The sequence below is a fragment of the Anomaloglossus baeobatrachus genome, chromosome 3 (genome assembly GCF_048569485.1).
Source record: "Anomaloglossus baeobatrachus isolate aAnoBae1 chromosome 3, aAnoBae1.hap1, whole genome shotgun sequence".
Classification (NCBI taxonomy): Eukaryota; Metazoa; Chordata; class Amphibia; order Anura; family Aromobatidae; genus Anomaloglossus; species Anomaloglossus baeobatrachus.
The window spans coordinates 665,585,428-665,600,674 of NC_134355.1; positions in this window are offsets into that span (position 1 = coordinate 665,585,428).

A 15,247-nucleotide genomic window follows, 5' to 3' on the forward strand; every position below is an offset into this window, starting at 1 on the left:
GAGGCTGATTGGAGTAAACCGTAAGGACCGGGGACGGGCGGTGGCCCACCGGTACCAGATCGGGGAGCGAAGAGAAGCCAGCACCATTCGGCAGGGCTTACGGACCCCGATCAGGCTAGGAGTCGCCGTAAACCAGTCAAATCAGTTAGCGAAGGGAACCTCCGGAGTTTCCCAGCAGTCAAGACCCGATTGAAGGCAACAGCTCAAACCATGAAGGGAGAAACAGTCACCGCCAAGGCTACAGTTCCCAGGGCCAGAGCCTGCGGGCAAAAGGGGATCCCTCAGCATCCATCCAAGCTGGGGAGCGTGTTACCTGTGGGAAGCCATTGGAACCGTTAACATAGCACAGGTGCAGGGAAAGGCAGTCACCAACCTACCGGGAGGAGAAACACCGCAGCCATCTGTGGGACCCGTCCATCCAGCCATTTGTTTTACCGGAGACTTTGCATTCGTCATTGGCTGAGTGAGTACCACCGTGCCGTACAGCACCGCGCTGCTCCCGCACCTCACCAGGCCCCGTAATCCGCCTGCCATCCATCACTACCCCTCACTGGGCCCCGGGACAACCAACCCCCTACCCACGGAGGGGAGAAAACATCCAAGCTGCTCCCAGTCATCGCTCCCGGGATCCCCATCCAGAGCAGCGGTGGTGTCAACCTCACCACAACCGTGGGTGGCGTCACGGACAATAAATCCCCAATACCATTTTCCCTTTTCACTCACTGGTGAGGAGCGCCGCTCGAGTCCCTAGGATCCGGCCCACCGCTCGAGCCACCGACCGAGCAGCAACCGGACCCGAGCAGTGGGTGAGTGCAGCGTCCCCTCCCCGCCCGCGACACTAAACTGCGTCCCACTACCGACTGCTCTATCAACTGCGTCTGGTTCTTCCTCCATCACTGTGGCAAGCATTCCCACATAGGTGTCCAGCCGCAGAACCTCAACTTGTTTTCCCACTGCAGGCAGGATGAGTGAGAGCCCATCAGCTGTTATGTGGAAGTGAACATGTTTGGTATTTTTGAACAATCTCAGACACTGATCACACCATATCTTTCTCAAACCATCATAACATCTCCTGCACCTCCCTTACAGTCCACCCGTTTGTTGAGTACACCCTTTACCCTTGGTCCCACAGTTGTGGTCACGGAATAGAGTATGTTCTGCTGCACATGCTAAAGCTAAATGCATGAACTTCACCATATTTACAACAGTTGGCCATGGAAATGATGCCTTTCTGCCTGGTGGATACAGTTTCTGAAAGCTGATGGTCATGGCATTCCCTCAGGAACAGTTGTCCAGTCACCACTTCTCTATTAAAGTTGTGCCTGCACTACATTAGCATGTCAAAGGCAACATTGCCCATTCCTTGAAAAAACTGACAGCCTGCATTTCACCTCTGACACCTGGACTAGCAAGCATGGCCAAAGGCATTGCATCTAGCTGACAGGGCACTGGGTGATTATGGGGGCTGCAGGGGCAGTGGCTGCTAAACAATTCTTGATATCCCAAGGCTTGCAAGACAAATCTCTACCACTTCCTCCTCCACCTTCTCTAGTGCATCCACTTGCACCCTTAACCTCACCTTTAATGTAACAGGTGTTCCAATAGTGCAGAGAGAATCCCTCCCACCTTTGTATAGTGCAGCCAAGGCTCACCGCAATCTGGTGGTGTTTAAATTAAAATGCATTGGAGCAGAACAGTCACACAGCTGCAGAGTTGGACAGCTACCAAGGCCAAGTTTCAGCAATGACCATATCCACTGAGCCTGGAGCCAGGGAAGGCCATGTGAGACAGCAGTATGAACCTGGTGGTGGCAGGGCAACCTCACACATACTTTAGAGCAGTTTTTCAAGACAACCTGTGCCAACACAGACCACCCATAAGGCAAATCACATTTGTGGAGTTGGTACAATTGAAGGACCTCTGTCTGCACCCTTCTGCAGAGTTTCAAAATGGCTATTAGGATGGTTACTTCTGATTATGTCAACAGCATCACTATGCCAGTCATCTACATGCTGGACCACACTTTGAATAGTCTGTGCAAGGAGTTAGTGGTCCCAAAGGAAGAGGAGGATGTGGAAGAAACACCAATATCCGTAAAGTCCGGACTATTGTCTACAGGTGAGTGGCATGGGAGGGTGGAGTACAGCGATTGAGGGGGCTGTTTGTGAAGGTGCAGGAGCCGAGGAACAAATGGGGGAGGTGATGCATGTGCAGCAGTCAGAAGATTGATATTGATCCCCCTCTGTTGTCAGAGGTTGATGGGAGGGGACGGATGAAGCAAGCTTGAGTTACCCTGTCACCAATACACCATGGACTTACTTCCCGGAAGCACCCCACACCTGAGCGGCTTATTGCTTTACTATCTGCAACTGATTCCCAAATTATTAGGATTAGAAATAGTGCTTACTAATGGGTTGCCACTTTGTTAGATCCACGATTCAAGAATAACTTGCCAGATGCCATACCCCTGCAAAAAGGACACGCGCATGCTGGAGTATTGAAACCAACTTGTATACAGTGGTGTTCTCCAAAACAGTAATGAGGCACAGTGTGCATCGCTGCTCTAGACTTCCAACCCCAGAAACCTCTAGTCATTGCAGAAACATTAGCAGCAGCAGTTTGGCAGAAGCAATATCTGAGTTGTGGCACACTTCTTTTTTTAGACCATCCTGTGCACTAGTAGAATAGAGCACAAATTTGACACATAATGAACGACTGGAGAGGATGGTGCAGGAATATCTGAAGTGCAATATCAATGCCATTAAGGTAGCTTGGAACCCTTTTGCATATTTAATGTAAAAAAATATATGGAACATTGGCCTGAGCTCCCCAGTCACGTCTTGGAGGTTGGATCATTCCCGACAGTAAGTGTTCTCTCAGAGGGTGTTTTCAGTGGTGCTGGTGGTGTCCAGATGGAGAAACACAGCCAGCTGTCCCCTGAAAATGTAGACCACAACTTACATTGAGATGAACATGTCATGGCTCTCCGATGACTTTTCCACCCCAGGGTCGCAGACTGAAGACTAGGCAATGGTGTTATTTTCAGTGTGCTACAGTGACTTCACATTATTACATTCTGACACTTGTCGTGGCTTCTGCGGTTGATATTGCTACTGATGTTCATAACAAGTGCAAAAATCAGATTGTGTGTCCACGACTGTTACTTTTACATTTTTTTAAATGTATGAATCACCTAGTATTCCTTCTTTTTTGCTTCCTCCTGAGTTATGAGAAGCCAAAAGTTTTTAGGAAATGTGGAGACACCAAGTTGGGTCTCCAAGTTGTGTCTTACCTGCAGTGGCAGGGGTCTGGGGGGGAATAGGCCTACTCCTGTCACTCATTCATCTCTTCGTTTGAAAACTGTAAATTTTGGGCCAGTCCCAGTCTGGTGCATGGCCTATGCCTCACAGCTGTGCAGAGACCCTGTGGCTGCTCTGGGGTAATTGATTAAATAGTCCTGGCATCTGCCTTTAATTTTGGGAAATAGGGATGGGAACTTCTAGATGATGTTCTTGTGTGTTGCATGTAGAAGTAGGGCTCCCAGACTTGAAGGCATGTGTACCGCCCCGTGGCCTCGGCTGCGGCCGCCGAGCTGCTCGGATCCATGCTCGCGTTCTACGGGTGGTGGCTCGAGCCTCTCACGGACCCAGGGGGTCACGTCGCTCTGCAAGGGAGGTTGGCACTACGTGCGGGGAATGTGGGTATTTAGTTTTGGGATGATTGTTCGTGACGCCACCCACAGGTTGTGGTGATGGTGGACACCACCGCTGCGGTAAAGGTACAGGGACTCGCGGGAGCGGTGTAGTGGTGCAGCTAGGTGTTGACCCCTCCGTGGGTAGGGCGAATGTTGGTCCCAGGGCCCGGTTGGTGAGGGTCGGGGTGCAGGGTGGCAGTGCAGCGCAGTGCGGTGCCCGAGGGCACAGGTATACTCATGATTAAGCCACACAGTCACTTGTAAAGCAAATAAAGTGATGAATGGGGCCCGCAGCAACTTTCCAGTCTGGTTGGCAATGTCCGCCTTTCTCCTGCACCTGTGTTTGTAGTTTGAACACTGTGCCTGGGCACTGGTAGTCCGCTCCCTGGTGTGTATGTGTCGTAGGAGCCCGGTTGCCTGCAGATGCTGGCCCTTTGGATCTCTGGCCTCTGGCGGTGGCTCCTATCCAGACAGGTTGGGCTGTTTCCTTCAATCGGGACTTTGGTGGGAATGGACCCCTGAGGTCCAGACCGCAATCAGTTAATTCGACTATGGTGGTGGCGTATAGCCTAGTTCGGGGTCTGAGCACCCTGCCTGGTGCTCCGGTATCCAGTTGGCTCCTCGGTTCGGTTCCAGCGGGCCACTACCCTGTGCCGGTCCCTTACGGTTCCGCCGGCCGTATTCCCGGTCTCCTGCAGGCAGCCACTACCATCTGCCTGCCTGACTGATCGGGGGTCCAAGGCTCCAACCCAGGCCCCACGCAGAACTCTGCTCCTCACTCTGTCTCTGACTATCTGTTCTAGTTTTCCTGCCTCAGGCCAGCAGACTCCTTGGAGGGCGTGTCTATCCGCCTGACTCTGCCCACCTGGTGTGCCTGTCTGAGGGAGGCAATCAGGTCTTTTGGTTGACTGATGGTACCTTACTAGGGTGGGGGTGTGGTGAGTGCAGTGACCTGTGACCCCTGGAGTCCAGGGCGTCACACATGCAGCTACCTTTCACTCATCTACCTCCCTTAGTATCCTTAAATCTGTCTAGTAATAGTCTATGAAGCCATTATTGTACCTTCCTGAGTGTGGCTGGGAAGAAAAGCAGTTTCAGCTGTTGCACAGGTCTTCCAGCTCACTAGGCCTATACCTATCACTCATGCACCTCAATATTTCTTATGTCAATGGTCTACAAAGCTAATGGCTGTGCCACAACAGTGTGGCTCCACTGTATATTTGTTTGAGCTGTTTTGGCAACCCCCCTCCCTAAAAGGTGTTATCTGTGCCTTTAACTCCCATTATGGTTCGGATAGGTTTGCCAAGCTGTTTGGCGAACACGATCCAAATAAAACCATGGGAGGTTAGCTCATTTCTAATCCTGAAAACATTCCTTCAAAATATGAACTCCCCCAATTAAAATAAAATTTATACTTACATATTCCAAAACATTTTAAGTTTGAAACTAGTTACAGCAGGCTCGATGATCGAATGAAGGGATCCTGCAGAAGCCAAACCCCAGTTCAGAACGTAGTGGTCAACAGAGTCAACATAGGTAAAGATTATGTCTTCATAGCTTGATAGGTAGAAGAATTCAAAGCTTCAGTTAGGGAGATTGTAACTTCTGTAAACAGTTAAGACAATATTCTTACCTGGGTTTAATATAAAAATACACATTAATATACTACACACACACACACACACACAAGAAAAAAGCTGCATAACAGACCCATGTGTTAAACTTTTTTCCAAGTAGACACTATGCATTTTGGTTTGGGTGAACAGTTCCCTTTATCAGATGTCTTGTGCATGGATTATTCTTTACAAATGCATCTAGAAGTTACATTTTTATTAGTGAATTTAACAGTTTTCCCTCTTACCAGCCATGACTACCGTACTTTACCATATGTGCAGCTGTCCATATTCTTTAATGGCAAGAAATCATTCATTTGAGCTCAAATTTAATTTTTATTTTGCATTGCAGTGTGACATGGGCAGGGCTGTGGAGTCGTGGAGTCGTGGAGTCTGTATAAAATGCACCGACTCAGACTCCTAAAATATATAATAAATTGGGGACAGTAGTGCAAGGCAGAATGTGCTGAATATTTTACTAAATAATAACATCTAGTATAAAGCTTATATTTAAGTAAAAAATGTATTTAGTACAATGTGAACATCACACATTTAATTATTTTTATGATACAATAATCAAGATATTTAGATATTCCAATAAATATATTTTATGTTCTACAACTTTAGAACACAAAAAACTAATAGTACATACGTAGTACATACGTAGTACACAGGGGTAGGATTCAAATTTTTAACAGGTTCTCTGTAAACCCCGCCCATTTGAAAACCACACCCATTCTGCAACCACACCCACTTTGTTAGCCACACCCATTTTCACGCACTTTCCTCAACCAAAAATACAAGTAATTTAAAGTATCTTTCCTCTTCTTCCCCTCCTCTACAGTCACTTCTGTCCAGCACCAGTTGGTCCCGTCACTGTCAGTCTTATTGTATTAAATGGTTTTTCTACAGTTTTTAAAAATGATTAATAAAAATTATTGCCAAATTGGAACGGACGACCTTACCCCTACAGATCCCATCCCATGTGGTCTCTCCCCCCCTGCAGATCCCATCCTATTATGGCCTCTTTCCCCTGCAGATCCCATGCCATGATGGCCTCTTTCCCCTGCAGATCCCATCCCATTATGGCCCCTTTTCCCCTGCAAATCCCATCCTATTATGGCCTCTTTCCCCTGCAGATCCAATCCCATTATGGCCCCTTTTCCCCTGCAGATCCCATCCAATTATGGCCCCTTTTCCCCTGCAGATCCCATCCTATTATGGCCCCTTTTCCCCTGCAGATCCCATCCTATTATGGCCCCTTTTCCCCCTGCAGATCCCATCCTATTGTGGCCCCTTTTCCCCCTGCAGATCCCATCCTATTGTGGCCCCTTTTCCCCCTGCAGATCCCATCCTATTGTGGCCTCCTCTCCCCATATAGCCACATATAGTAACCGTTCCTATCTTATGTGGCCCCTCTCCCTGCAGCTTTGGCTCACTGAGCTGCTTACCTGATCCAAGCAGCACCGGCCTCTCCTGTGTCTCCCGTCGTCCTCCGCGGCTCTCTTCAGTCACAGTGACTCTTACAGACGGCAGCAGGAGGAGCTTCCTCCTCACACTGCCGTGACCTGTGTCTGCAGCGTCATCGCACGCCCGGTCAGGGTGCGAGGCTGTACAACCAGGAAGTGCGGCACGGAGGTATGCAGATTCATTTGTGCTAGTGTCTTAGAGACACTAACAAATGAGTACAGCAGGGAACCGGATCTCCAGAGCTGTTTCTTGCCGGTTCTCTAATATAGACAACACACACACACACACGATATATATCGTGTGTGTATGTATATGTATGTAATCTACTGTAAATTAAATATGTAATACACTATGTAATGTATTACACTTTGTGTTCTAAAGTTGTATTCCAATAAATATATTTTATGTTCTATCCAAATATCTTGATTATTGTATCATAGAAATTATTAAATGTCTGATGTTCACATACGTTCATGTACTACAATACATTTTTCACCTAAATATAAGCAATATATGTAGGAGTCTGAGTCTGTGCAAGAGAAATTGAGTAGTCGGAGTCGAAGGTTTGGCTTACAGACTCCACAGCCCTGGTTATGGGTGAGGTGAGCATCATCTGCTTCCCGCTACACGACAGGAAAACGTGTGTATCGGCTATGTAGTTGTCGTGGGCTGGGGGTGCGCTGCTAGACCGCGCTTGCGGCTCAGGTCCGGCTGCTGCTCGGTGGCTCGAGCGGTGGGCCGGATCCCGGGGACCCGAGCGGCGCTCCTCGCCCGTGAGTGAAAGGGGTGGTTTGTTGGTGTTTGGGATGTCTGTTACGCCACCCACGGTGTGTGATGAGGGCACCACCGCTGCTCTGTACGGGGATCCCGGGAGCGATGACAGGGAGCAGCTGGGATGTTTCTCTCCCCTCCGTGGGTAGGGGGAATTTGGTAGTCCCGGGGCCCAGAGTTGTTGTCTGTTTGGTGGACTGCGGGGCTTGGCCAGGTGCAGGGTCGCGGGGCAGCGCAGTGCCAGACGGCACGGTGGTACTTACTCAGCCAGTAACATACACGGAGTCTCTGGTAAAACAAACGGCTGGATGGACGAGTCCCACAGACGGCTGCGATGGTCACTCCCGATAGGTTGGCGGTAACTGTCTCTCCCTGCACCGGTGTTATGTTCTCGGCCCCGATGGCTTCCCACCGGTAACCCGCTCCCCAGCGGTGTGTTGGCTAAGGGAGCCCCTTTGTTGCCCGCAGGCTCTGGCCCTGGGTGCTCTAGCTCTGGCGGTAGCTTTATCTCCCTCACTGTTTGGACGATTGCCTTCAGTCAAATCTTTATTTGCTGGGAAACCTCGGAGGTTCCCATCGCTGATGGATTTGACCGGTTTAACGGCGACTCCTAGCCTGGTCGGGGTCTGTAGGCCCTGCCGGATGGTGCTGGCTTCTCTTCGCTCCCCGGTCCGGTACCGGCAGGCCACCGCCCATCCCTGGTCCTTACGGTTGTGCGTCAATCGGCCTCTCCTGCAGACTGTCACCACCGTCTGCCAACCTTGCTCTCAGGTGCCCGGGCCACGTACCCGGACACGGTCAGTCTCTTTCTGCTCCTCCACTACCACTTCCTCACTCTTACTCCTCCAAACTCTGACTTCCTTTCCCGCCTCCAGGACTGTGAACTCATCGGTGGGAGGAGCCAACCTCCTGGCTCCGCCCCACCTGGTGTGGACATCAGCCCCTGGAGGAAGGCAACAAGGATTTGTGTCTGACTTTGGTGTTCCTAGCCGGGGTGTGGGGTGTGTTGCTGCAGTACCTGTGACGTCCTGGCTTGTCCAGGGCGCCACATAATGTTATTACCTTAGCGATACTTCTGCAGACCGCGGTCTGCCGCTGGGCATGGCAGACCAGGAGTAGGTAAGGTAAAGTTGAATGAGTGAAACCAAAATTGTAAAATAAACTTTTTACTCAACTGAATGAGAAGTATATACACATCAGCATGAAGGCACAACACCTCAAAAATGCTTCCTCTGTGCAATCCAGAGACCGGAGCGCTACAGTTACACATGGCAGCACTTTACTTCCATTCCATATAACAAAAGTCCAGCAAACTACATGGGTTGAGGCATCCCACTAATACCCTTAAAATCCACTCAGTGCTATATGCGCCTTACTGTTCCCACTGCATCTTCAGCTCTTTGTAGGAGAGCTCGTGTCTGAGTATGGAGACTCAAGCTTTATTTAGTATAGAGTTATTTGCCTAAGACCTGCTTGCCTAAGGAAAAGAATCCTTACTTCAGTTTTGTTCTCTATAGGGATACTGACCTGCTGCTCCCCTAATTGGTGCATGGAAACCGATAAATTAGTCCTCCTGGCTTGGGAGAGGGGCAGGATTCTCCACTTTATCTTTTCTAGGCCTCCTGCCTGAGATCCAGAACCTTACTGCCACTTAATCTTCGTATGTTCTGAAGCTATTTCATATATTGTGATCTCCCTCCACACTAGAGATGAGCGAACCGGTCCCGGTTCGGCTCGAGGTCGATTCGCCGAACGGAGCTCCCGTTCGAGTTCGGCTCGTCGAACGTTCGACGAACCGAACTCGAACTGCATAGAAAACAATGGCAGGCAATCACAAACACATAAAGACCCCTAGAAAACACCCTCAAAGGTGTCCAAAAGGTGACAAACAACTCACAACACAAACACATGGGAAAGTGACAAGGACATATACTCATGCGAAAACAAAACAGCTGGACAAGGAAAAAGAGGACACACATATATGAGTATATGCAAGGAAACATCGATTCCATTATTGTGCAACTTGATCCCTGCTCATTTTAGGCTTCCAATCTTGATAAATTGCCTGAGCTTGCCACGTACGCCTTGGGGATCTTGTCGTGTCCTGCAGCCAGCGTTCTCTCGGAACCTGTCTTCAGTGCTGCTGGGGGTCTGCTGGCAGATAAGCACACGTGTCTGTCCACTGACAATGTGGACATGGCTCTCAGAGGACTTTTCTTCCCCTGGGTCAGCCAGGGGAGGCGAAAGGCACGCGTATTTTTGAGAGTGCTTCATGCAAAGCATCTTTTTCATTTTGAAAAGGGGCATCAACTGATGTCAGTCAAGAGGGGTGTGTGTGGCCCAGTTAGTGGAAACGAGGGAGACTGTGGTTGGAGTCCCCTCGCTGTGTTTCTAAAAGAACCAAGATGAACAAGTCATGGCTCTCAGAGGACTTTTCTTCCCCTGGGTCATCCAGGGGACGGGAAAGGCACGCGTATTTTTGAGAGTGCTTCATGCAAAGCATCTTTTTCATCTTGAAAATTGGGTCAACTGATGCCAGTCAAGTGGGGTGTGTGTGGTCCAGTTAGTGGAAACGAGGGAGACTGTGGTTGGAGTCCCCTTACTGTGTTTTACATGCTTTTAGAAGGGCATGACATGGCTTAGAGGTTGACTTTCAGCATCTGGAAACTGTTGGCTACCAAAATGCTGCCTTTCCAACCTTTTTAACCGAGGATTTTCGAGACCTTATGCCCATCGCAGTGCCCCAAGAGCCGATGCCCAGGCGCCACTCCTTCTCCAACAAAGGCGTGCACGCGCTACACCAGCATGTCGCACTAAACATCACTGATTCCTTGAGAAACTCTGTGACAGGGTGCATTTCACCACAGATAATTGGCCCAGTAAGCATGGACAGGGGCGTTACATGTCGCTGACTGGGCAATGGCTTACTGTGGGGAGAGATGGAGAAGGGTCTGCTGTACAAGTCTTGCCGTCCCCACGAGTTGTGTCAATCCTTCTGTATGTAGAAGTTAATACACTGCTTCTGCCTCTTCAACCTCGTGTGGGTCCTCCACCTTGGCGCAAACCCTGTGTGGTCAGGCCACCCTTCCTTGTAACTGCGCACAAAGACTACCACACACCTTACTATGCTGGCAGCAGAGCTCAATGCCATCAGGCGGTCAAAGGTTTACTTTGAAATGTATGGGAAATGTGAGTCACACCGCTGAGAAGTTGTGGACGGTTAGCTCTGGAGACCGAGTTTCATCAATGGTTGTCTCCACTCAACCAGCAGCCAGGGAAGGCCGGGTGCGACAATGATGCAAACATGGGTGCGGCCCTTCGCTGTGACAATGTGACACACGTGCCTTGTATGGCTCACGTGTTGAACCTAATTCTCCAGCAATTTTTAAAAACCCATCCTGGCCTACATGGCCTTGTGCAGCGAGCACGCTCGCTATGTGCTCACTTCCATCATGCGCACACAGCAGCTCAACAACTTTCGTCGCTACAGAAGTCTTTAGGTCTGGTGGTTAAACGCCTGAAATGCGATGTGCCGACATGCAGGAATTTGAATCTGCACATGTTGCAGCGTTTGTGGCAGCACCGCCGAACCCTGCTGCAATATGTTATGACATAGCCTGGGTTAACTTGATCCAGAGGTGGTGCAGATCACGCTGCTGGAGTGGTGTCAGATCAAGGACCTATGCACCCTGCTACACAGTTTACAAATGTCGACGAAGATGTTTAGCACTGGCAATGTCATTCTCAGCGTGACAATTCTGGTCATCTACATGGAGCACACTAATTATTATTCGGAGTCAGGTGTTGGGACAAGAGGAAGGGGAGGAAGTACAGGAGGAGTCATATGCGGAAAGGATAACGATCTACGAGGTCCAGATAGTCAGCGGCACCTATGCGGCAGTCATGGTGAGGGAGAGGGATTAACAAGGGCGCATAGTATCAGCAAAAAGTGTTGAGGAAAGTGCAGGAGCCCATGAAGAAATGGAGGACGAACTGGCGATGGGCATGGAAGACTCAGCAGATGAGTGAGAGCTTGCTCACATTTCGGTTGTGTGAGGTTGTGGGGAGAGGGCAGAGGAAGGAGGCACGATTCTCACCTCTCTGCCACCAACACACCAAGGACTTGGTCCTCCTGGATGCACAAGACACATGAGCGTCTTCTTGCTGCACTACCTACATGACCCTCGGATTGTACGAATTCAAAGTAATCCTGAATACTGGGTTGCCACACTGTTAGATCCCCGGTACAAGACAAAATTTGGCGAAATAATTCCTGCCATAGAAATGGATGCACGTATACAGGAGTATCTGCAGAATGTGGTACGCAATCTTAGATCTGCTTTTCCACTAAACACCAGTGCTGCACAGAGTGAATCTCAACGCTTTGTCATGGATAGGAGGAAATTGTCTTTTACTTGTCCACATCTGAGGGACCGAGGGCTGGTTGCTGGGCTGAGATGGCATTGAGTACGGTGTCCCTGCAGAGTTGCACTTTTGGTCATATACCAAAATGAGTTGAACAAGGACAGATGCTGGTGGAAAGGGGAACAGGTGTGTTGGAAAGGGGAAAAAAAGTTTTGGTCCGTGGATTTGGTGGTTAAGCAAAAGTAACATTTGCTGAAGAAACACCATCTGTTACGGTGGGACTGGCAGATTTGGATAAGGTGGTATATACTATGTTACCGCTATATAACGAAAATTAATAAGAAAAGAAAGAGAAAGGTATATATCCCCATCAGCAGTCAGTGTCCACCGTGCTCCCAGATGGAAAAGGAGAGGTTGGCAACTGGAAGGTTTGGTGGAGGATACAGAGCTGTGTGGCTATGAAACAATTAGTAGCCTGAACAGAGTTAGACGCCATTCGGATCTGGAGACTGGGAGCCCTGTTAGCGTCACAGGGTCCACATGCCCACCCAGCCCAGGAACTCCCTGTTAACAACACAGGGGCCATTGAGTATGCTGACCGTGTGCGTAGGGGCCACACCTGTGGACAGCAGGCGCATCAGCAGCAGCAGGCCTGTTAATGCCACTGGGCTGCACAAGCAGGACTTGTAGGACAGGAGCTGGTCTTAACCGTTCTGCGTTACCAACTGTGGTGGTGGCCTGCATCGACACCCTATCCCTGCCTACCTCTGGCCTAAAGCCGCAATGGGTTCAACACATGGAGGTGTGCTCTTTCGGAGCATAATAGAAGACTGCGTACCTCCTTGTTGGCTCCAGCCCCTTTTATAACCTGGGTCCGCCCCAAACCAGGGTGAACCACAATGAACCTCCTGGAGACAAAAGTAGAGTGACACGTCATGAGTGGCATAACCAGCGTCCTATTTGGAACCGCAACTTCAATGATGACCTCATGGCTGCCATGACCCAAACACCTCACCAGTCATCGTCTGACCATCAATAATGCGGTGACAAGTCATAGGGCTGGGCCTCTGCAAGCTATTTGGGAGGACACCTGATGCCCTGTGGTCTATATGGGACCCCCACATCAGGGGCAGGGCCAAAGAGTTCATTACCGGACCTAGTCTCTGATGCAGTAAGTGCCTGAGCATGCTCAGTAGCATGAACTACAGTCTCTGAAAAAAGACTATCCGCTTTAGCATGGTGTCTAGGCACAAAACAGGACTTAGACCCGGCACGGAATACAAGTACCTGTGCAAAGAGGCTTTTGACACTAAGTGTGGGAGCATGCGCTGTATCCCGAAATGAAGACTTAGCGTCAGGAATGGCACAGTCAGGCTGAGCATACTCACTAGGCGAAACACTGTAGTTAGGCTGCAGCTGGGGTAAATCGGCACACGCATGCGTACTAGCTGCCTCTCCACACTTAGACGTGGAGGGGAAATTGCTCTTCGGGTGTGAACTTTGAGATGCTGTCTATGAACAGAAGGAAAAGCTAAAAGGAAGCCTCACTTTCTATCCCTCCAAATTATCAAATGCAGCAATGAATTCCCTGAGTTTGCTATAATATTAGCGTAGCAAAATGTGCATGAGGGTGTCATGTAGAGGTGCTAGAAATAGCTTGGCACCAGTGGGGCACTAATTGAATACAACAGCCAGTTCTATGATGCCACTAAATGGCAGTATTTTTTGCTATCATTATAGCTTATTAAAAACAGAGCAGGAGGGTGTCATGCAGAGGTGCTGCACATAGATTTGCACTAGTGTGACTAGACAAAAGTCCAATAGCCACGTTTAGGATGCCACTATGTACACTGACTGTTTGCTAGTATAATGGCTTAGTTAAAAAGAGTAGGAGTGTGCAATGCAGGCAGAGGTGCTGCAAATATATTTGCACTAGTGGGACTATACAGAAGTCCAATAGCCACGTTTAGGATGCCACTAAGTTCACTCAGTGTTTGCTAGTATAATGGCTTAGTTATAATGAGTTGGAGTGTGCAGAGGACAGGAGGGTACAGTGAAAGGATTGTGAGGCTCTGGGTAGAGGAATGGAAGCCTGCCTTTCTATTCCCTCCTAATGGGGAAATGCAGCGACAAAATCCCTGACCTTGGCTACACAGACGCTGTCTCTGTTTTCAGGACCTGTCACCTATGGCTCTGACACTGCCGGTACGAGCCCTTAAAAGGACTGATGGAAAGTGCTATCCCTAAGCTTTCTAGCGCTGTGTATGGAGCGCATACAGCAGTATCGGCGATAGGACAAAGGACGGAGCTGCGCCAGTGATGTCTGACACCAAGGACGCAGAAGAGATAATGGCGTCCGGACGGGCAGATACTCGTTTTTATAATGCAGGTACATGTGACATGGACATCCTATCACATGCCGTTGCTTCTCTGGCTAAAAGTCCACTTAGCTGTGTGTGTCTGGGATTGGCTGACATGCTGGCCCACCCCACAAGACGCGCGCGCTTAGGGAAGGAAGACAAGGAAAAAAAAAAAAATGGCGATCACCATTATACAAACAGCAGTGATCTGAAGGCGCTGTTCCCACACACTATACACTGAAATTTCATAATAGTGTGAGTCACAGCGTGACTTACACTATTACAGCAGAAAGCCAGCTAGGAATTAGCTGTTTTTTTGCTGCTAGAACCGTTCTCGAACGTTTCTAGAACTATCGAGCTTTTGCAAAAAGCTCGAGTTCTAGTTCGATCTAGGACAGGCCCCAAAATCACTCAAGCCTAGAACTGGAGAACCTCGAACCGCGCTCAACTCTACTCCACACACATCCCTGTTTCTATTAGTGATGTGTCAGTCACAAACAATCCGACTCAAAGATCCGGCTCCCTGCAGTGACAGGAGCCGGATCACCAGTGTGAGCCACTAAAATATCTAAACGTCTATTCGCTGCCAAAACCCCGCCCACCCATGGCTAAACTCCGCCTACTTAACAATCTAATTGGATGATTGTAAGTGGGCAGGGTTTAGCCACAGGTGGGAGGGGTTACTATAATCTTAAATATGTGTTCACCTGGGGTGAGATGTCTTTCAGGGTTTTTACTCAGTTTATGGCAGGGTGAGTAACCCGGACGTAGCTGTGATGCACCAAGTAGGGAACCAGGCTCCTTCAGGCTGACTAGTGAGTGTGACTACTGGCTCACTTCCTAGCCCTCTGTTTGTGGTGACCCAGACTTGAAGTCCTACGGGGTCACCTAGGTAAGTTGCTCTCTGCCTGTTCTCTTTTTCGGCCCGTCTGCTTGTAGCCTGGACCAGGTCCCTTCGGCTGCTTGCCTCCTGT